This window comes from Elaeis guineensis, chromosome 14 (genome assembly GCF_000442705.2).
Source record: "Elaeis guineensis isolate ETL-2024a chromosome 14, EG11, whole genome shotgun sequence".
Taxonomy (NCBI): domain Eukaryota; kingdom Viridiplantae; phylum Streptophyta; class Magnoliopsida; order Arecales; family Arecaceae; genus Elaeis; species Elaeis guineensis.
In genome coordinates, this window is record NC_026006.2 from 47,925,180 (window position 1) to 47,949,814 (window position 24,635).

Below are 24,635 nucleotides of genomic sequence, written 5' to 3' on the forward strand. Positions count from 1 at the left end.
CCATTCAAAAACCATCATTATTTTGTGCAAACATATGATACAAAATATATTGATAATCATGCTGGCAATCATAAATAAATATCAGTCATGAGAAGCTAAATTATGTAGTGTAAAAAAATATATACACCGATGTTTGTGTCCAAGAACTCTTATTTTTATCGATGATTGACTCAAACATAATAATCGATAAACTCCTCAATCTACCAAGTTAGAATCAAATATTTTGCTTGATATCTTCTTGTATAAATAATTGTATCTCTACATGATCAGAATTAAATATAAAAATTATGTGAGAAAATTATGGATAAACAAGCTGTTGCCGTTGAAATATGGATCACAATCGAAAACAGCTAGAGTGATGGTGCATCCTCTCAAAAAAAGAACCTGTAAGCAAGTCTTGATTGGAGTTGGCTCCAATGGAGATCCTCCGATACTCAAGTCAGAAAAAAGAAAAAAAAAAGAGGAGTATAGAAGATTATGGTCACATACCTTGTGAGGTATCCTGTAGATTTTTTTGTAGGTTGAAATCATATAACCATTCAAAGAAATCGTGGGGCCGATTTAGGTGCAACTTGGTGAGGCTTTCGATCCAGACTGATAGGGTAGTTATTGCACTATCTTTTCCATTTCAAGATCAATTGAAAGTCATGGGTACTTTTGAATTTTGAAATTAGGCATAGGTGGGATCGACCCTATCCCTTTAGTTGGGGGTTTGGCTTAATCTGATAGAAGAGGGTGCTGACAAGAAGAAATGGCTAGGTTGAATCTTACCTAATGAGATGAAGTCTGAGTGTGGCTGATGCATACTTTCGAAGTCAGAACTCGGCATGTTTTGGTGTTTTGCCATTTGCCATCTACGTTAGAGGCCAATCATTGTGGGGACAAGAGTAAATTTGATGCTAAAGTCACAAATGGCCGATCCTAAGATTTTCATTTAGGATGGTGGTCCGATCTCCAGGATCATCACAGGTCGAAGCTAAGATTGGATTACATCACCACACCTAACAGCCCATATCTAGCCACTGGCTAATGTCTTCGATCCAAGAAGGAAATATCCCTCCAACACATATCCCTCTACTCCCAAGTTCAATTTGCGTGAAGGGAGTACCAAAATTTCTATTGGCCAAAGATGCATTGTTCTTTTCGTAAGAGTGGCGCATATGCTTCTTGAGTGAACTGAAGAGCCATGTCAAACCACAATCATGACTGGAGGATGATCGACAGAGTCAGAGAAATTGCTTACCTTGTTTTTCATGCATGTCATTAATTGGCCGACGGATGCCTCTCTGCCGTCAATGGGTGGCGCCACATGTCAAATATTGGATGATCGAATAGGATTCAGTGTTCGGATGGTTCTAATTTTTTTGTGTTTAAAAAAGGAGGTGGTTGTGTCTGACTTTTTTCATATGTTTTCAGACCTTCTTTCTTCTCTTCCAAGTTTCCTTTACATCTCGAGGGTTTTTCGATCATCGACAGTTTGCTTTCAGGCAATCATCTTCATCTCTCGAAGAATCACCATCTTTTTTTCTATATTGCACCACAACAAGTTGGTTTTCCTTCTCTCCTCTTTTTGTCTCTTTTTCATGTTTCTAGTTTGGTTGTTTGTTGCATCTCAATGGTGATTTTGGGAGCCATAGCGAAAATCACTCTTTTGAGTCACTTCCTTCTTCTTTCAGGGGTATTCCTGTTAGTGGAGGTGAGAAAAAAGGTGCCACATCTTTTACCCTAGACTAAAGTGGGTTTAAATTGGGAGAAACAGATTTTAATTGTATTTGCACTTGATATGGAATCCCAACTATCTTTGAATTAGAGTCTCCTAGTCCTAGTGGTAGAGTAAGCAATCCCCCTCTTAGTAGGATAAGTTTGTATGAAGAAGCTTTTAAAGCCGAACTTAGGCTTTTTATTCACCCTTTTGTTATCAAAATTTTTTATTTTTTTGATCTTCCTTTGTGTTCTATCATTCTAAACTTCTTTATTTTATAATTGACTTTTTGGTTTTCTACTCTGAAGTTGGGGCTAGCCCTCTTTATCCCTTTTTCGAGCCTTTTACATTGTGAAGAGGCATACTAAAGATTGGTGGTACATCTCCCCACTGAGAGAGGTCCCCACATTGATAAAGAAGGCTCCATCTTTGATTCACAATTGGAAAGTTTAGTTTTGTTTTTTATTTTTGATCCTTCTATAGAGGATTGGGGGTTTCCACACTAAGGTCAACTGAGGGATTCTGACTTTCAGATCTCAAAGCTTGGAGGTGAAGATCTAAAGTACTCTGCAATCTTGAGGGGATATAGGATTCCTCCCTTATAGGGGTTGCTATCAGAGTAGTCTCTCTTTAATACTGGTGTCAGTCTGACCAATCCTAGAGGTGAAAAGATCTACATTTCTCCTCTCGATGCCTCCTTTTATTGCCTTTCGTTGACGTTGAACCTTCTTATGGTAGTGATGAAGTCCAAGAAAGTGAAGAAGTTGTTGAGGGGATTGTCAAAAAGTGCAGCACCTTCTTCATCTGCCAGTGCTCAGAAGAAACCTAGACCTTCAAACAAAGGTGGTAAGAAAACAACTCCTTTGCTTTCCACTCAAGAGGGAGTTATCTTGGTTCTTCCTCCCTAAAGCCAGCTTCCAAAGTCCGCCACTCTCTCCACCTCACAAGTTGGCTCTATATTGATGGAGTTGGATTCTACTGAAGAGCCGATGGATCCAGAACAGGGATCAGGTTCATCAATTGCTAAGGGGGCTTTCGACAGTTGGAAGACTTCCAACTGAGCTTTTAAGAGTATCCTTTTAATGTCAGTCTAGAGGAGGTCAAAAAAGAAAATAGTGCAAAGCAGCAAAGGCAGATGATCTCTGCTTTGGTGAAGGTGAATTTGCTACTATTTCTTCTTTTTCTCTTTCTCTCTTTTTTTTTAAACTCACTCCCTATCTTGTGAATGTAGGTGGGGCATTATGCGGTGGCCATCATTACCAAAATGAATGATGTCAAAAAGGAGTTGAAGTTTGCCGAAGCTGCAGAAGCCAAAGAAATATTGAGGGTGGAAGTAGTAGAAGTTGAGGTTGCCTAGTTGAAGAGTAAGTTAAAAGAGATGGAAGCTGCATTGGTTTCAAAGAAGAATGGGAGGTTGGAAGCACAAGCCAAGGCCATTGATGTTGAGAGGAAGGTATAAGAACAAGCTGCTGAAGTGGGATGCATAGCTATAGAAGCTTTCCATGAATCTATCAAATATTCAGATAAGAAGTGCACCTTCAGTCATGATGCCTTCAGTACTGGCCTTGATATTTGCCATAAAAAGGTGAGGGAGTGCTTTTCAGACATGGATTGGAGCTTTCTAGACCACCTGAGAGAGGAGGAAGAAGATATCGTCGAAGAAACTTTGATTGTCAAGATGATCGAAGGATCTTCCGAAGCTGTTGCACCTTAAGAGATTGTCCCTACACCATTTCCACCAACTTCATGCCACCTTCGCAAGCATTGGAGCGACCGACCATGGTTACATCTAGTCCAGCATCAATCGATCCTCATATTGAGGTTGGGCACAACTAAACTTGTATTCCTTTTTTTTCTCTTTTTGTTGGTCAATGTAAGAATTAACTTTTGCAATTAGTGAAAGGATGAGTTTTACCCGTATTCTTAGACTTATCTGCATGTGATGCTCTTCAGTTAATTCGATGTGATTGTTGCAACTGCATCCTCACCCAATATCGGATTAAACATCTTCTGATAGCCTTACCTCTGAGAATTTGAATTGAAACTCTCGAGAGAGACTTATGTCAGGCTCAGCAGGATGCTGTCGAAACCAAGGCGAAACTTCAAAAATTGGAGATAAGTAACAAAGAGGCGATGATGGGGAAGAGAAGCCTGCAAAAGTATCTAAAGGAGATAAACAAAAAATACTTCTTTGAGAAATGCAGATTGATTGTAGAGCATGATGAAATTGCAAGGTTTGCGGGGAATGTAGGATGCTGCCGAAACCAAGGTGAAACTTCAAAAACTGGAGATAAGTAACGAAGAGGCGACGATGGGGAGGAGAAGCCTGCAAAAGCATCTAAAGGAGATGAATAAAAAATACTTCTCTGAGAAATGCAGATTGATTGTAGAGCATGATGAAATTGCAAGGTTTGTGGGAAATGCTAGCTAGAAGATGAGTGCAAAGAAAGCCTTCTTAACAAGGAGTTGCAAGAGGCCAAAATGAAATCATGAGATTGAAGTATAGTCTTGCCTCATGTAAGATCGCTGATGAAGCCAAACAAGAAATTGATAGGCTCAAGGAAGAACTTTATTTGGTCAAGGGTGAGATAAGAGATCTCTATCATTCATTGGATGCAAAGAGGTGGGCAGTTAATGACATCCGAAGTGAACTTGTTATATGACTAGGAGAACAATAATTGACCTTTTCGGAGCTCTTCACAAAGATAGATCCACATTAATCAAACTCCAAATTCAACTTGTGGAAAAGATAGCTGGGACGGAACGTGCCAAGGCAACCATCAAATTATTGGAGGATCAGCTTGCTTTGACACTGCACAATACAACCATTGCGATTGGCAATGTGTCCACCCAATCGATCAATCTTGATTTTGAGGAATGTCAAAGCCTAGTTAGGAAGCTCTTTCCTAAAGTTGATTCCCATCTTCTAGCTTCGAACTTAGGTGGAGCATCGGAGCTAAAGCTCCATCTATCAAGGGTTGATCTTTTAATCCATGTGTTTTTTTCTTTCTTCCTGTCGTAGACTATCTTGTAATTGTTGTAAGAACTTCATCGATAAAGAATAAAATTCGATGCTTCGGCATTGCATGGGTTCACTATCTCATGGATGGGACTTATGGTTTGGATGAACGATTTCCACATTGGAGTGGCTCGTCATGATATCCGTAGAGCGGTTGTCTTTAGGTTCAACTTTTTGTCTTACCGAAGTTGATGGCTTGAGGGTCCTCTTGGGTTAGCTCTCTAAAGGCCTTTCTAAATTGACCTTCACTTCTTGACCGTTTGAGGTCTTCATAGACATTGGCTTTGCTAAGAAGCAAGCATGGCCTTCGGGAGTCCTTGTAGGTTAGTCCTTACTTCCTTAACTGACAAGACTCTTGCAGCGTTGATCCACTAAAGAGCAGGTTCAGCCTTTAGAGGTTCTTATAGGTTAATCTTGATTTCTCCTTGTTATCGAGGTCTTCACAGGTGTTGACTCGCTGAAGAACGAGTTCGGCCTTCAGGGGTTCTCAAGGGTTAGCCCTTGCTTTAAAGTAACAGAGGTTTCTACTATTCATTGGGAGAAGAATCACTGTGACTAATCAAACATCTTCCAAAAATTAAAGCACCCATTTGTGACATACCTTAGGACTCCTTCTACCATAATGGCTGGTAGAATTTTCCAAAGAAATCAGTTGATGGTCTTCTCTAAGCTAGTTTTCGGATGCCACATGGTGAATTAGGATAGCTATTGAAGCACTCTACTGATCTCACTCCGATAAGAAGGAGATGCAGTAAATGGTGGTGATGGTTAAAATTTTGAAATGTAACATGTGGGGGAGCTGGATTGGTTCTCGAGTAGGCACACTTCCACTTGAATTGTTTATAAATTACTCCTTCCTGCCACTGGTGCACCCACAGACTCTTTCTTTCTTCTTGTTCCTTCTTATCCTTTTGTAACAAAGGAACCTGCTCCCTATCAGATCAAGGAGGCTGCAAAGAAAAAGGTCACTACAAGAAATAGGGCTTTTGTTGATGGAACATTTATCTACATAAAATTTTGCATAGGTAAAGAGCACAATTAGCTATATAAAATTTTAAATGTCTGTAAAAAGGACATAATTAGCTATATTTCAAAATAAACATCATAAAAAATAATTATTGACATAAATATACTATCAATATTTAAACAAAGCATTGATAATAGGTGGTCTTAATTTTTTATTTTGACAAACTCTTTGCTGACACTAAATAAGTATAGATCATTATGCTTATTACCTACACTAAAATAAAGCATAGATAATTAAACTAATTACCTATGCTTATTTAGGATCGACAAAATTTTTTCTTTTTATTAATTTTTTAATTTTGATAAACTATTTTTTGATGCTAAATTTGTGTAGGTAATTATCCTTATTGCCTATGGAAAGCTAAAACATAGGCAATTAATGTAATTACGTATGCTTTTTTAGCATCGATAAATATTTTTTTTTTATTTTTTTATTTTGGCAAATCATTTGCTAACATTAAGTAAGCATAGGAAATAAGGATAATTGCTTATGTAAAATGGAAGCGTAGGAAATTAAAGTAATTTCCTATATCTTTTTTGCATCGGCATATATTTCTTTATTAGTTTTCTATGTTAGCAAACCATTTGCCGAATGCTAAGCATAAATAATAAGGATAATTGCCTACACCTTTTTAGCATTGGTAAATATTTTTTTATTAGTTTTTATTTTGGCAAACCATTTACCAATGCAAAGTAAGCTTAGGCAATAAGGTAATTACCTATGCAAAATAAAAGCATAGGTAATTAATATAATTTTTTATATTTTTTAGTATTGATAAATATTTTTTATTAATTATTTAATTTTGATAAATTATTTATCAATGCTAAATTTACATAGATAATAAGATAATTGCCTACGCAAAATAGAAGTGTAGGCGATTAATGTAATTTTTTTAGCATTAGTAAATTTTTTTCTTTTTTATTAGTTTTTTTATTTTGAAAAATCATTTGCCGATGCTAAGTAAGCATAGGCCAAAGTTAATTGCCTACACAAAATATAAGCATAGGTAATTAACATAATTGCCTACACTTTTTTTAGCATCAATAAATATTTTTTTATTAGTTTTTTATTTTGGTAAACCATTCGCCGACGTTAAGTAAGTGTAGGCAATAAAGATAATTGTCAATGCAAAATAGAAGTGTAGGCAATTACATAATTACCTATAATTTTTTAGCATCAATAAATAATTTTTATTAATTATTTAATTTTGGTGAACTATTTATCGATACTAAATTTGCATAGGCAATTAGGATAATTATCTTTGCAAAATATAAGCATAAATAATTAAAGAAATTTTTTATGCTTTTATAGCATCAGCAATTTTTTTAATAGTTTTTTTGTTTCGATAAATATAATCATTTCATACTAAATTGATCATAATATTGATGTCTAATTAAAGTTAAATTTTACTAGTATGCTATAAATATTATCCAGATCATCATTATAAATTTTTGGACTCATCGATAGTCTCTATTTATCAAATTATCATACGGTCATTCATGACCGTCGAAATTAAATTTTATTGATCAACACAGTTAGGGCTATATGATCGAAACAGACTTTTGTGATGATACTCTAATGATAATTATTTAGATAATAAATGATAAAGATAAATTTTAAATTTTAAAATTATATCGATAAATTATTTGAAAAAATAATTAATTAAAAAGAAAAATATTTGCCAATACAAAGTTTGTGTAGACAAGAATCCTAATCGCCTACACTTTTGTCCTGCATAGATAATTGTTTTGATTGTCGATGCTAATTTAGCATCGACAAATATTTTATGAAAATAAAAAAAATAATAAAAGATAAAATCATTTGCCAACACTAAATTAGCATAGGGAATTAGTATAATTACCTACATAAGACAAAAGCAAGGTGATCAGGATTATTACCTATGCAAACTTTGCGTCAGTAAATATTTTTTTAATTATTTTTTTGCAAATAATTTATCGATATAATTTTAGAATTTAAATATATTTTTATTTTTTATTATCTAAATAATTATCATTAGAATATCATCACAAAAATCAATCTCGATCTGATAGCCCTAGCTATGCTGATCAATAAAATTTGATTTCGACGGTCACGAATGACTGCATGATGATTTGATAGGCAAAGATCATCGATGGATCTAAAAATATGTAACGATAATTTTGATGATATTTATAGCATACTATCAAAATTTTATTTCAATGAAATATCATTATCATGATCAATTTAGCATGGGATGATTTTGATCGTTAAATAAAAAATAAGTGAGCAAAAGGCCAAATGGCATCCGATTAAGATGATTTTTAGATAAATGATCATTACTACTACTTTCATCGTTTGCATGATGGTGATCATAAAATTCAAACCATATATATATAAACGATCCAAAACTATATATCTCTTGATACTCATTCTCAATGTTCTTAAGTAATTATACTTATGCTTTTGTAAGATCTACTTAACGTGGATGGTTCATATACGTGTAGTTTAGATTTTATGATCACCATCATATAAATAATAAAAATAATAGTAAAAGTTATTTATCTAAAAAATCATCTTAATCAGATGCCGTTTGGCCTTTTGATTACTTATCTTTTATTTAACGACTGAAATTATTTTGTGAATAATTGATCATGATAATGATGTTCGATTGAACTAAAATTTTGATAGTATGCTATAAATATCATCAAGATTATCGTTGTAAATTTTTAAACCCATCGATGGTCTCTATCTATCAGATCATCATGTGATCGTTCATGGCCATTGAAATTGAATTTTACCGATTGATATAGTTAGGGCTATCAGATGGAGATGGTCTTTTGTGATGATGTTCTAATGATAATTATTTAGATAATAAATGATGAAGATAAACTTTAAATTTTAAAATTATATCAACTATTTAGATAATGATAAATTATTTGTAAAAAAATTAAAAAATAAATAAAAAAATATTAACTAACATAAAATCTGCATAGGCAATAATGCTAATTGCCTATGCTTATGACTTGCAGAGGTAATTAAGATAATTTCCTATGCTAAGTTAGCATCGACAAAAGGTTTTATTTTTATTAATTTTTTTAATTTTCATAAAATATTTTTTGATGTTAATTTAACGTAGGTAAATATATTATTTTTTGATGTTAAGTTTTGTGTAGGTAATTAATCTTAATGCCGATGCAAAATTTATGTCTGCAAATATTTACAAATAAAAAGAAATCTAAAATCCTTCTCCCTACTTTCCTCCTCCATGCATTTTCATCTCCCGCCCCCACCCTCCTATTTTCCCACCGAATCCATCTCCCCGCCAAACCCACTCCCGCCCTTCTCCCCACTTCCCTCTCTCCCTCCCTCTCCCTCGACTCTCTCACTCCCTCTCTCACCATTGGTCGTCACTGCTGCCGCCGCTATCACTACCACTACTGTCATTGTCTCCGTCTCTATCGCCGCTGCCACCGCCATCGACTTTCAAAGGTAAATCTTTTTTTTTCTTTTGTTGGCTCTGCAGGGAAGGGAGGAGCAGGGGGTGGGGAGGGGGTGCCCGGGTAGAGATGAAGGAGAGAGAGGGGGGGTGTTTGGCAGGGGTGGGGGGGGGGTCATGGTGATGGGTGCGGACCTTCGGGATGGGGTGGAGGGGCATGCAGGGGTTGGGTGGTGCAAGCGGAGTAGACCGGACACCTTGCATGAGCAGGGTGGGTTGGAGGGGCACTGCGGGGTTTGGAGGGTGATGGTGATGGACCGGGAGGCGGTGCAGGTGGCCGAGGGGTAGAGGATAGGGGTTTTTGTGTTCCCGTGAATGGCCATCGGGGCCTAGGGAGGAGGGAAGGTGGGCTAGTCGCACGAAAGTGGGCCGACGGACCAGGGGCTGTTGCAAGGGGTGGCATGGATGGCTAAGGGGTCGGGGCAATGCCGGAGACGTGACTGCCGACGAGCTAGGGGCAAACGATCGGGGGGTCGGGGGTGGCGCAACCAAGGGTTGGGTGGTTGTGGCGTGCAGGGGAAGAAGAAGGAAGGGAAAAAATAAAAGAATTATTTTTTTAAGATTATATTTTAAAAATTAATAATTTATTAATAAAAATAATAAAAAAAGTAAAAATAATAATACTAAATAAAGTAAAATAGAATACTTGATATTGATATAATTTTTATCTATATTATATTATCTCTAATATATTATTTGATGCAGACATGGCACCAAGAGGCCGACGGTGTGGGGGGGCTCATGCAGAGATGAGATAGGCACATCATCTTCTACTATGATAGATTGATTTTACATATTATAATTTTTTTATATTTAATTTATTTTATTTTTTATTATATATAAATAATTGATTTTAAGTTATGCCATCAGAAAGATCATTTGACAGGAGAGGGCCATATGAAGATGTTGGTACATCTTTATCTCAATAGTAGTCACATCATCCAGAGATATACATATCATCTCTTACCATGATAGGTTGATTTTATGTATTATAATTTTTTATATTTAATTTATTTTAATTTTTTTTTTATGTATAAATAACTGATTTTAAGCTATACGATCAAGAGGACCATCTAATAGGAGGGACCCACATAAAGATGTCGGTATCTCATCTCCATAGCTGTCTACCGAGGCAGGCACATCATCTCCTACCATGACAGATTGATTTTATATATTATAATTTTTTATATTTAATTTATTTTAAATTTTTATCATATATAACTCACTAATTTTAAGCTTTTATTTTACTACATCTGATACTGTCATTAGACAGACTCATGAAGCCATCAAAAATGAGAAGCTGGAGGAGTGGAGGAAGGCACATTCTAGAGAGAGGATGAGGGTTATCATCCCATTGGGACATGTTATACCACTTTAGCGTCATGTCAGGGATTTATATGTATGCAAGGTTGGCATCATTGTCCAAGCGTATGCTCTCGTGATGATATTCAATTGACGGAGAGTTTCAAGACTACAGAAGCAGATCCTCCTCAATTATTTATTGGTAACTAAATATAAATTACATTATATTTTTTAAATATAGATCTTTCTATTTATTTTATATTTAATTTAATAAGTACTTAAAAAGATAATTAAAAAACTATATTTAATTTGATAAGTACTTAAAAATATTTATTTTATATTTAATTTAGTTTACAAAAAAATAAAAAATTGCCATGAAGGTAATCAAATTTTTTTGTTAAAAGGATAATTAGTGATGCAAGACAAGCATAGGTAAATCCATTTAGCGATGCACATTAGCGTTGGTAAATATTCTATAGCATCTCTATAGGACGTGCCGAAATGCTTGGCGTGCCACCATTAGCAACACTACGGAATATTTACTGACGCTAATTTGTGTCACTAAATGGATTTACCTACACTTGTCTTGCATCGCTAAATAGCGCTAGTTTTGGCAATGCTTAATAAACATAGGTAAACTAAATCTTCTTTTGACATAATTTTTGCATTGCTAAATATATATTTGCTGATGCTTTTTAAACATAGGTAAATTGACTATTTTTGATATTAACTTTGCATTGCTAAACATATTTTTTTACTGATGCTTTCCTGGTAAAGGAAATCAATGATGCTTTCTATAAGCATCGGCAAAACCTAATATTTATTGATGAAAAATATTAAGCATCAGTAAATGGAATCAACGACCCCCTTATTGCCAATGCTTATTTGTCAATGCTTTTTATATCGGTAGTTATTTTGTATGATATTTTTTTAAGATTTAGCTATGCTTTTTTTTGCATAGCTAATTGTCTTATTTCTTGTAGTGGGTGGAGTTCCTTCGAGGGAAGGATTCCATCAAGAGAGCGAAAGTGATGCCCAATGTGCCTTCTTTGAGGAATCCTGGTGAGGGTTCTTCCACTAATGTGATGCTCTACTCGAGGACCACTAAGAAGGCCTTCACAGAAGCCTGCCTCCGCTACATAGCTAAGTTCAAGGCCTCAGAGGCCTTCAAGAGGGAGCTCCTCGATGCCTTCGTAGCCGAGTTCATGCAGGATTTTGAGAACTGCAAAGCCCGCATCAAGCATCTGATGCCACAACTGGACCTGCACTACCTTCACCTTGGGAATAGCGTGAGGAGATTGGGGCATTTTTTGTGGATGAGGATTGAACTTCCTTATCCTGGATCTTGGTCTTGGTACGATCAAGGAATCATGGTTCTAGATGGGTCCCTACTCTCTTTTTTTTTTGTGTGTTTCTACTTTTGTCTTTCTCTTTATCTCTTGTTTGTAAATATTTGCAGTAATGAAAAAGGAGACCATTATGCGTACCTTCTATGTTTTTTGTTTCTTTTTGGCAATCTTCTTTTTAGTTAATCACCTTTGTTGTTGGTTAGTCCTCAAAGGAAATTTATTTCATCAAAATAATATCAGAAGATGACAATGCTTTTAAGAAGAATATAATATTCAATAGGTGAACAATAACATCATCGATAATACATTTGCAAGTTTTTAGAGTTCCATGGCCGAGGCAGAAGTGTCCTATCTAATTATTTGAGGCGATAAGTTTCTGGTTGGCTTACTTCATCCATCTGATAGGAGCCTTCCCAGTTGAGTCTTAGCTTTCCATGCTCTGTGGGTTGTGAAACTTTGGCTTGTTATAGGACTAGGTCTCCAGCTTTAAATTCTTTACCTCAGACACAAGAATTATAGTACTGTGCTATCTTTTGTCGATAGACCGCCATTCTCACTCTTGCCTTCTCATGGATTTTCTCAAGCAAATCCAAATTTGCAGGAAGCTATTTTGCATTACTTTGGTCATCGTAATTTTCTACCCGATGTGAGGGGAGTCCAATCTCTATGGGGATGACAGCTTCAGTTTCAAAAAAGAGATTGAAAGGAGTCTCCCTTGTTAGAGTTCTTTGGATGGTGCAGTAGGCTCATAAGATATTATATAGCTCATCAACCCAAGTTTCCTTTGCTTAATCGATCCTAGCCTTCACCCCCTACAAAATGGTTCTGTTGGTGACTTTGACTTCCCTGGTGGCCTGAGGACACCCTACCATAGTAAAGTGTTGGGAGATATCATGGTTTTGATAGAACTCAACAAATATTGAACCTATGAACTAGCGACCGTTGTCTATAATAATCATCCAAGGGAGATCAAACCTACAAATAATAGATTTTCAAAATTTGATGACACAGTGTCTATGAATCATCCATTGGGTTAATGGATATGATGACACATATTCTCAAGAGTTGAAAATTTGATATATGTATTATTGTAGTCAATTCATAAATTATTTTCGATCATAGGATCATCATGAGGATGGTGATTGATTTAAAAAATTGATATATGATCACTTTCTTTAGATAGATGAGTCTTAAATCTACAGTGTGGAGATATCGGAGCGAAAGTATAGATGCTTGTTAAGAATAAAGATACTGAGTGTGATCAATTATAAGCTATCACAAGGATATCTACTTCTCATCAGTGACATGTTTATAGCTGCGGCTGTGTGTTTAGTTCTCTAACCTGAGATGCATCGACCATTTATCTTAAGGATGCTGCAGTTTGACTGCACCATAACTCGATCTCCCAACCATATGAAGTTTTGAGGATATATTAGTTACAGTATATTCATTGTAGAAATTGTATTGCACCAAAATAAGATCTATCGATCTCGATAGAAAAGGAGTAGTCCTACGAAGATCATAAGATTGAGTCCTAAAGCCCATGGCCATGACAGTGTGAAAGATAGAAAAATATTTCTATTGAATTTCACATCAAACTTGAATTGATTGATTTTATCATATGATAAGAATAAGGTTTGATGAGTTAACTTTGACCTCGATCTTGTCAGAACTCATGATAAAAGAATTGGATCATACGGTAACTACACCTAAAGATTTTTTTTAGTTCTGATGGATTGCCACTATATACTACTAAGTATCACTGATGGATTATGGGATCAATTAGAATTATTTTGATGATCAATGATTCTAGTTGGTTGAATTGAAAAAAATTTTGATCCATTAAAAAGGGTTTCGATGATATTGCTGATAGAGATCACAACATATCCCATTATCACATAGAATTGAACTTACGAGGTTATACAATAAAGGACTTTGGTTTAGGATTGTTTAATTGGACTTAATTGGTCCAATTGGATCTAAGGCAATCATGCTAGCACATGATTAGATCTAGATTTCTCTTGAATTGGGTTTCTTATTAGAAAGGGTTCAGTCTAATCTTATTGGGCTCTTAATTAAGCTCAAATTGCTGGTTGCAATTAACTTCCTTCATTTGAAATTGAATCTGATTCAAATTTTCTTAAGGATGGCTGGGATAAGGAGGAGGGCCACCAAGTGTTGGCACACCCCTCATTTCTAAATGAGTTCTCAAGAGAGAAGTGACGCATGCCCCTTTTGGATGAGATCCTGAGGCGTGCGCTGATGCGTAGTCGTTGATAGCACCAAAAATAACTCTACTCACTACGTAGGTAGGATGAGTCGAGATCGTATCCTCAAGAAACTTGGGCTAAGTTGAGATTGCAAAATAAAAGAAAGAAGCACTGTTTTGATTTAGAAAATAAATTATCTTAAAATTGATGTAATTAGAAAATAAAGAGCTCGAGAGTTTTGAATTAATTTTGTACTAGTAGAGTTGTATCTCTTTTTTTTAATTAAATAGATGCGATTAATCTTAGAAAAAATACCTATCTTTCCTCGGCACACCCCGTACCCGTAGATCACGGTGCATCTTCGAAAAGTACTAGGTAAATAACTCTTCTTTCTTCGGCACGCTCCGTACCCGTAGATCACGGTGCATCTCTAGAAAGTAAAAGTTGTTCCTAATATTAATCTAACAGGAAAGCATAAATAAAAGCATATGAAAGAGAGCAAATAAAGAACTCATGACGATTTAAATAAAAAGCATAATCTTTATTGCATATAAAGAAATACAAGAAAGTTTAGAACAATAAACCCACTCTGTGTCGTTACAAAATTTCTTCTTCACTCCCGAGACTGTTAGCCTAGCTGCTTATGGAATAGTTCCTTTCTCTTCCTCTATGTAAGGCTCTAGAAGAATTTCTGAGCTCTCCCTCAAATGGGAGTACAAGAGCCTTTTTATAGGTGTTAGGAGGGAGGAGTTTTACATGGTTTTCAGATGTGGGACTAAAGAAAATACTAAAGACTAAAAGATGGATGGATGAGATGGAAAGATCACAAGCAGATAAAGAAAATATAAATTCTTCCTCTTGAAGTATTTTCAAGTATTATCTTTTTTTCCTTTAATTTTCAGATCCATTGTTATCTGTTCGCCACTGTCCGCTAGCATAATTTCTTGTGAACCCGCCCGTAATGCCGTGCGCCCACCATGCCGCACGAACCCGCCATGTCGCGCGAACCCGTTGCCGCGCGCCCGCTACCGCGCCTTTTTGATTACCAAAAAGAAACTTTTATTTCTTTACAATGACGTCTATATCTTTTTTGGGTTTCTTGCATAGTATCTTCATTTTCTATAATACCGTATGCATCTTTCTTTTATTTAAATTTTATTTTAAGTCCAATTTTCTTCAAACTTGAGTCTTTTTGATCTACGAATCAGACTCTTTGTATCGGCGATCACCTTTCCTGTAAAACATAAAAGGAAGCATCAAATTCTTAATAAATAAAATAAATTAACTATAATTTTTTGCTTTAAATGACTTAAATTAAGTATTTATCACACCCCCCAACTTGAATTTTACTCATCCTCGAGTAAGATAGATATATCAGCATTGTGTACCGACTCGGTCTTGAATAAAAAGTTAGGTTAGGCATCCCAAAAGGTAGATGATACCTGGTCAGACCATTAAAGAGATACTTCATTGGATTATCAATTTGACCCAATTAGTGGTTGAGTATTAACTAAAGAAATTTCAAGAGCTTTTCTTTCACCAACTCTCCACTTTACTCTTTAAATCCTCTAACTTAATGTGAGAGAGGTTTATTATCTTCTTGCAATTTAGTCTCCTTATTATCCACTATTTTTTTAATATTGCCCACCTTTTTATGCGAACCACAACACTTACTTAGGCGAAAGGGCCCGGTTACTCAGTAGGAAACCAATATTTTTTTTTTTAAAGTAAATTTTAAGGAGAAATTTGTATACCTCGACCTTTCCACCCAATCTCTCATGAAGCAGATTCTTTATTGAGATCAGTAAGAAGAGGGTTGTAGAATCACTCCTAAAATTTGGTCTAGTCTAAACCCTACCATTCATTGGGTTTTCTTAATAATTTATTCCTCAGTATCTCTAAAATTATCTTGACCGTTAATCATTCATTGATTAGGATGTCTAATTGACTCTTAATCAAAATAAAATTTGGATACACAAAACTAATTATTTCTAACCATACTCGAGGATTTGATTAATTTTCATTTCCTTCCCCCCCAACTTAATCTACATTATCCTCAATGGAGTAGGAAAGCAAAGAAAATAAAAGGAGAGAGTGCACCTAGGATAATTTTGCTTTGAAAGTTGAAGATAGCTTCATTGATTAATAGGTTATTGTTCTAAATTTTTGCAGCTGCAGTAAAGTAAAAAAAAAAATGAAATCATTGGGTTGTCTCCCAATAAGCACTAAGTTTTATGTCTTCAGCCAGACGTCAAGTTTATTATTCATTATAAAGTGGATCACACAGGTAGATAGTGTCGATTCGTTCTTTATGTGCAATTTCATCTACATATGGCTTCAGACGTTGGCCGTTTATCTTAATTGTATTGCCATTCCGGGGGTCATGAATTTCAATTGCTCCATGTGGGAATATTTGTGTGACAATGAAAGGTCCATCCCATCGGGAGTGAAGTTTACCGGGAAAAAGGCATAAACTGGAATTGAAAAATGATTTTCTAGAGATATATTTGTCATGAAATACTTTGGTTCGAGCCTTGTAAATTCGTGAACTCTCGTATGTATCGTTGCGAAGTTCTTCCAGTTCATTGATTTGCAACCTTCGATTAGAACCTGCATTCTTCATGTTAAAATTAAACATTCATATGGCCCAGAGTGCACGATGTTCTAATTCAACCGGCAGATGGCAAGCTTTGCCATAAACTAATCGGTAGGGTGACATACCGATAGAAGTTTTAAAAGCTGTACGGTAAGCCCATAATGCATCATCTAAGCGAAGAGACCAACCCTTTCTATCGGGCCTAACCATCTTTTCTAAGATATGTTTAATCTCCCTATTTGACACCTCTACCTGACCATTAGTTTGGGGGTGATATGGTGTGGCCACTTTGTGCGTAATATTATATTTTTTCATAAGTGCTTCAAAATATTTATTCATAAAATGAGTCCCCCCATCACTAATGATCACCCTTGGGAAGCCAAATCGACTAATGATGTTTCGTTGGATAAAACTAGTTACAACTTTATTATCATTAGTCCATGTAGCTATTGCCTTCACCCATTTTGACACATAATCAACTGCCACCAGAATATATTCGAATCCAAATGAGGCTGGAAAAGGTCCCATGAAATCAATCCCCCAAACATCGAAGATTTCTACTACTAAAATGGGAGTCAGTGGTATCATATCCTTCTTGGATAAATTTTTTGTTTGCTGACATTGCAGACAACTTCGACCAAATTCATGTGCATCCTTGAAAAGTGTTGACCAATAAAACCCACTCTACAGCACTTTTGCTGCAGTTTTTTTTCCACTAAAATGTCCCCCACATGCCAAAGAATGGCAAAAAGTGAGAATGCTTTGGAATTCACTTTCGAAGACACAATGGCGAATAATTTGGTCAGGACAGTATTTGAATAGTTCAGGTTCCTTCCAGAAATAATGTTTAATTTGTGAGAAAAATCGATCCTTTTCTTGTTTTGTCCAGTGAGAAGGTACTTGTCCTGTTGACAAGTAATTGACAATATGGGCAAACCATGGAGGATGGCTAGAGATGATTGCGAAAAGTTGTTCGTCAGAAAATTTTTCTTTGACCTCATCTATGCCTATCGTGTGTTCAACTAAGATCCTGGAGATGTGATCAGCTACCACATTCTCGGAACCCATCTTATCTCGGATTTTCAGATCAAATTCTTGTAAAAGAAGGATCCATCTGATCAAATGTGGTTTAGTATCTTTCTTTGAGAGGAGATGTTTTAGAGCCGCATGATCAGAGTAAACTAGAACCTTAGACCCTAACAGATATGAGCGAAATTTTTCAAGGGTGAACACTACTGCTAGTAGCTCTTTTTCTGTTGTGGTGTAGTTTAATTGGGCATCGAAAAGAGTCTTGCTAGCATAATAGATCACATGTGGCTCCTTATTGATTTTTTGGCCTAAGACGGTGCCTATTGCAAAGTCAGAGGCATCACACATAATCTCAAATGGAATGGACCAGTCAGGAGGTTTTATTATGGGTGCTGTTGTCAGGGCTGTTCGTAATGTGTTGAATGCTTTCAAACAGTCTTCGTCAAAGACAAATGGTGTGTCCTTGGCCAACAGATTGCACAAGGGTCTTGAAATCTTGCTAAAGTCTTTGATGAAGCATCTATAAAATCCGGCATGACCTAAGAAGGATCGTATTTGTCGGACCGAAGTAGGGGGTGGTAGTTTTGAAATGACCTCAACTTTGGCTTTATCTACCTTGATTCCTCTTTCAGAAATAATATGTCCTAATACAATTCCTTTCCGCACCATGAAATGGCTCTTTTCCCAATTTAGGACAAGATTTATCTCCATACACCATTTAAGAACTTTGAAAAGATTATGGAGACAATCCTCAAAGGTGGTTCCAAATATAGAAAAATTATCCATAAAAACTTCAAGATATTTGTCTACCATATCCAAAAAAATGGTCAGTATGCATCGTTGAAATGTAGCGGGTGCATTGCAGAGCCCGAATGGCATACGCTGAAAAGTAAAGGTGCCATAGGGGCAGGTGAAGGTAGTCTTTTCTTGGTCATCCAAAAATATAGGTACTTGATTGTACCCTGAATAATTATCAAGAAAATAGAAGAAACTTTGTCCTGCTAACCGTTCTAAGATTTGGTCGATGAAGGGCAATGAAAAATGATCCTTCCTAGTAACGGCATTTAGTTTTCTATAATCTATGCATACTCGCCATCCAGATGATATGCGAGTGGGAAGCAGTTCACCTTCTTCGTTCTCAACCATAGTCATACCTGATTTCTTAGGTACTACTTGAGTGGGACTGATCCATTTACTATTGGATATGAGGTAGATGATTCCAGCATCTAACCACTTTACCACCTCTTTCTTTACTACTTCATGCATGTTTGGGTCAATCTCCTCTGCATATCTCGATGGGGTTTGGCATTTGCCTCAAAATGAATATGGTGCATGCAAATGGAGGGGTCAATTCCTTTTAAATCGGCAATGGACCAACCGATAGCCTCTTTGTGTTCCTTCAGAATACCAATCAATTGTGTTTCCTGATTAGGGATCAAATCTGATGCAATGATTGTCGGGAGGGTGTCATTGGGTCCTAGAAATACATACTTGAGCGTAGCAGGAAGGGGTTTCAATTCTAACGTAGGTGGTGATTCTAAAGATGGGACTATTGGTGTACTGGCTAATGTGAAAAATGGCTCATACTTGATTGTCCATGGAGGAGTGGTTTTATCGTGTGGTGTATCCAACAAGGTAATAACTTCTTTCATATATCCCTCAAAATCATACACTCCAAATTGAGCCAAGCAAGTATCTAAGGGGTCTGGTGCTAGAATTATGGGTGTTGCATTTTCTATAATATCTTTTAGTGTATCTACTTCGAAGCAACTATCCATTGATGGTCCTTGGGAAGCACCAAACACATTCAGTCTCAGTTTCTTATTCCCAAATGATACATCCATGACTCCTGTCCTACAATTAATGCATGTATTTTCCGTAGCTAGGAAGGGTCGTCCTAAGATAATGGAAATTTATCTTGGGTTGCCACTTAGTTCCATGTCGAGAACCAGAAAATCAACTGAAAAGTAAAACTCATCTACCTTGACCAAGACATCCTCAAGCATTCCACGTGGTTCCTTAATTGATCTGTCAGCTAACTGCAGTGTGACTGATGTGGGTTTCAGTTCTCTGAATCTAAAAAGTTCATACACCGAACTAGATAAAAGATTCACACTTGCCCCTAAGTCCAGAAGAGCTTTTTCAATGTGATAATCTCCTATAACACAGGAAATGATGGGGGCTCCTGGGTCCTTAAGCTTTGGAGGAGTGGCATGCTGGAAGACAGAACTAGCCTGTTCAATGAGGCATATTTTCTTTAGAATTTATGATCTAGATTTACATTTTTGGGTGCACAAATCCTTCAAAAATTTGGCATAAGCAGGGACCTATTTGATTGCGTCTAGAAGGGGAAGATTAATTTGGACTTTCTTAAATAATTCTAACATCTCGTCAAGTCTTCCTCCCTTCTTATCTGCAGGAATAGGGACTTTCAGGGCATCTGAAAATGGGGCTTTAGGCAAGTAAGATGATTTCGGTGCAGTTGATTCATTCTCTATTTTAAGATCCTCCTTGTTCTTGGGTGATTTGGCTTCGGTTAGAGGTTTAAGGTCGGTCTCATTGGTTTTACTAGTGTGTTCAATGACCTTCCCACTTCTCAAAGTCATGATTGATTTGGCATGTTCAGAAAAAGCTTCTGGAGTATTAGAGCTCTCAATCACAAATTGCCCTCGTAGGTTGCTTTCGGGTTGGCTAGGTAATTTTTCTCCTTCCCTCCTACTGAATGCAGTCGCTAGTTGACCTATTTGGGTCTCTAGCTTAGCAATAAATTGTGTGTGGGAGTTAAGGGTCTGAGTGTTGACTTCTAATCATTCTAGTGCTTTCAGAATTTTTTTCTCAAAAACTGAGCTGTGACCAGTAGTAGATGGTTGAGGAGCATTTTGAAATTGATGGTATGGTCCATGCCTATATATTGGGTCCTGATATTGAGGTCAAGGTGCGGCAGGGCTAACCACTGGTTGTGGTCTCCAGAAAAAATTTGGATGGTTTCTCCAACCGGGGTTATAAGTGTTTGAATATGGATCGTTTCCTGGTCTACGAGCTTGTTGGACTTGAGCTTGCTGAACCTGCTCGTGCATAAACTCAGGAAATTGAGGTGTGGCTGGGTATTCACTAACAAAATGGTTCGAACTTGCACACAATGCACAAACTTCTTGGATTGGGTTAGGTGGAATTGGGGATTGTCCAGTATTTAGAAGACGATCTAATTTTTGGGATAATTTATCTACCTTACTGTGGATATCCATGACGTTTTCAATCTGATAAATTCCACTTCTTTTTTGTTGAAGCATGGGTTGTTCTCTAGAGGTGGCAGACATATGATGTAGGAAATTCTCACTAAGTGCTTCAAAGAGCTGCCAGGCTTCATCCTCACTCTTTAGCATGAATGTCCCACCACATGATGCATCAACCATTTATCGGTGTTTCTCCGATAGACCATCATAAAAATATTGACAAAGTTGCCATTTAGGGACAGCATGGTGTGGACATTTACGAATGAGGTCCCTTAACCTTTTTCATGTCTCATGAAAAAGTTCACCCTCCAATTAGGAAAAACTAGTGATAGCTTTTCTAATTTGATTTGTTTTTCCAATTGGAAAGTATTTCTTGAGAAATTTTCTCTGAAGATGATCCCAAGTTGAAATGGTTATAGAGTCTAAGGAGTTTAACCAATGCTTGGCTTTGTCCTTAAGTGAGAAAGGAAACAGTTTCAACCTAAGGGCATCATCGGAGAAGTTTTAGATTTTTACTGTGGAACAAATTTCAAAAAATTCATCCAAATATTTGTATGGGTCCTCATTACTAAGTCCATAGAATGATGGCAACATTTGAATAATACTAGACTTAATCTCATATTGGGTAGCTTCTACTGGAGGTGCTTGAATTCATGGAGAGTAGGTATACGAGGATGGAATGAAATATTCTCTCAATGGACGTGGAGGACTAGCCTCACCAGGTGCAGCCATATTTCTAACTTGGATAGTCCTAAGAGTCTTTTCTAATTCTTCATCTAATGGTTGCAAGTCGGGTTTTAGTGATCGTCGACCTAACATGCAACTAAAAGGTCTATGTAGGACTATCCTAGTCTGTTAAGGATTATTATTATTATTTTTTTTTTAAGAGGAGAGGAGAAGAGAGAAAAGAGTTCTAAAGAAGAGATCCTAAGAAGTCCTAAAACTAATAGAAGAATTAGTTGTGGTTAGATTTTAATTACAATCAAGTTAGCATGCAGTGGACTCTCTATCCTAAAGTTACCCTAGTTCTAGACAGCTCCTAACTGTAGTTAGCCTTCAAGCCCTCCAAGTCGGAGCTTGACCAACCAACTAGCCAGATAAGTGTAAGGTCGGTGGGAGTCCCCCCGTTGCTTTCCTTAGACACCAATTAAATTGACCAGGTCAGCGAACGGAACCAATTAAAAATCACCTTCCTTCGGGCCCAGTCATCCCGCAAACCACTTGCCTAGACACCAGCTAGCTGACCAAGTCTAACCTGGTTCAACTCTCAGGGTCACTTGTCCTAATGAGCTCGAAATCCTTAGGGGTCAATGTCTAATTAATTTTAGATTAAGGTCTAGGTTATGCAAATGCAAGGGAGTGATTTGTGGGCCAAAGAAGGGTGATCAAATTCTCACCTTATCTTAGTTAATGGGTTGCACCCTTAAAGTTAATTATGGAGATGCAATGTAAAGAAACAAGGTATCTAATCAAGTTAGAAATTTTTATATTTGAGGTTACGCTATTTTAGTTAAGTATTATGAAATGTCAGTGGCTTTTTTTTTTTTAATTCAACTGTGCCAATGTCCCCGGCAACGGCGCCAAAATTTGATGCGTAGTCGTTGATAGCACCAAAAATAACTCTACTCACTATGTAGATAGGATGAGTCGAGATCGTATCCTCAGAGACCTTGGACTAAGTTGAGATTGCAAAATAAAAGAAAAAAGCATTGTTTTGATTTAGAAAATAAATTATCTTAAAATTGATGTAATTAAAAAATAAAGAGCTCGGGAGTTTTGAATTAATTTTGCACTAGTAGAGTTGTATCTCTTTTTTTTAATTAAATAAATGTGATTAATCTTAAAAAAAATACCTATCTTTCCTCGGCACACCCCATACCCATAGATCACAGTGCATCTCCGGAAAGTACTAGGTAAATAACTCTTCTTTCTTCGGCACGCCCTGTACCCGTAGATCACGATGCGTCTCTGGAAAGTAAAAGTTATTCCTAATATTAATCTAACAGAAAAGCATAAATAAAAGTATATGAAAGAGAGTAAATAAAGAACTCATGACGATTTAAATAAAAAGCATAATCTTTATTGCATATAAAGAAATACAAGAAAGTTTAGAACAATAAACCCACTCTGTGTCGTTACAAAATTTTTTCTCCACTCCCGAGACTGCTAGCCTAGCTGCTCATGGAGTAGTCCCTTTCTCTTCCTCTATGCAAGGCTCTAGAAGAATTTCTGGACTCCCCCTCAAATGAGAATGCAAGAGCCTTTTTATAGGTGTTAGGAGGGAGGAGTTTTACATGGTTTTCAGATGTGGGACTAAAGAAAATATTAAGGACAAAAAGATGGATGGATGAGATGGAAAGATCACAAGCAGATAAAGAAAATATAAATTCTTCCTCTTGAAGTATTTTCAAGTATTATCTTTTTTTTCTTTAATTTTTAGATCCATTGCTATCTATTCGCCACTGTCCGCCAGCATAATTTCCTGTGAACCCGCCCGTAATGCTGTGTGCTCGAAATGCCGTGTGAACCCGCCATGCCGCGCGAACCCGCTGCCGCGCGCCCGCTGCCACACCTTTTTGATTACCAAAAAGAAATTTTTATTTCTTTACAATAATGTCTATATTCTTTTTGGATTCCTTGCATAGTATCTTCATTTTCTATAATACGGTATGCATCCTTCTTTTATTTAAATTTTATTTTAAGTCCAATTTTCTTCAAATTTGAGTCTTTTTGATCTACGAATCGGACTCTTTGTATCGACGATCATCTTTTCTGTAAAACATAAAAAGAAGCAACAAATTTATAATAAATAAAATAAATTAACTATAATTTTTTGCTTTAAATGACTTAAATTAAGTGTTTATCATGCACCCTATGTGGATAAGGATAAGTGGATAGAAGGTCGTCCATTTGAATTCAAAGATTAAATTTGAAATGTTCAAATTTAAACCAAGTTGTTGGGATAATATCTACTTGAATTTTGAATGGATTAAATCCTTCCACACTCTCTCAGATTTCTCATGCAATTGTTACACAAAGAAATAAGAGAAGAAAAGGGCTTTGGTTTTGTGTGGAGAAACATAAGGGCCGATGCCCTTATGGATAAGAAGGATGGGACGGCCCCATTTGAATTTGAAATTCAAATGGGAGCCATTCCTAGTGGGGTGGATTAAGGTTTGGGTTTATAAAAGGATCCCTTGCCTTTGGGTTCAGGATCTAATAGTTAATTAGATCGAAAACTCTATTGCTCTTCCACCTCAAATTTCCTCTGTCATGCATAAGGTGTTAGGCTGATGCTCTCCACCACTTCTCCCCAATTCCACATGCCCAGAGTAGGCTGCTGCCATATCTCATGGTCAAAGGAGTTGGGCTAATCCTTGAAGCATGCTTGAAGGAGTTCAGGTGCAATCCAACTGAAGGAAGAAGAAAGGTTGCGACAAGTGTTGATCTAACAGCCTCGGAGATTAGCTCATTGCTGATCAAGAGCCACTATATCCATCTTAATAAAGGTGGATCAGATTTGAAGAAAGAGTCATAGATGAAGGTCCAAGTGGATATCTATAGAGGTCGGACATGTGTACAGCTCAACAGCGGACCTCGCCAAAACCACGATCATCAGATTACGGAGAACGTCCACCAGTATAAGGTGATATGATCACCCTTATTATTATTTGCATGCTGATTTCTTTATGT

At 36.6% G+C, this 24,635-nt stretch overlaps 1 non-coding gene across 1 annotated transcript; it reads left to right on the top strand.

Moving 5' to 3' along the window:
- Window positions 1–21,180: 21,180 nt before the first annotated feature.
- On the top strand, window positions 21,181–21,286 carry LOC140853892 (small nucleolar RNA R71). The gene has a single exon (XR_012137034.1). It is a non-coding gene; the product is annotated as a small nucleolar RNA R71 (small nucleolar RNA).
- Window positions 21,287–24,635: the final 3,349 nt, after the last annotated feature.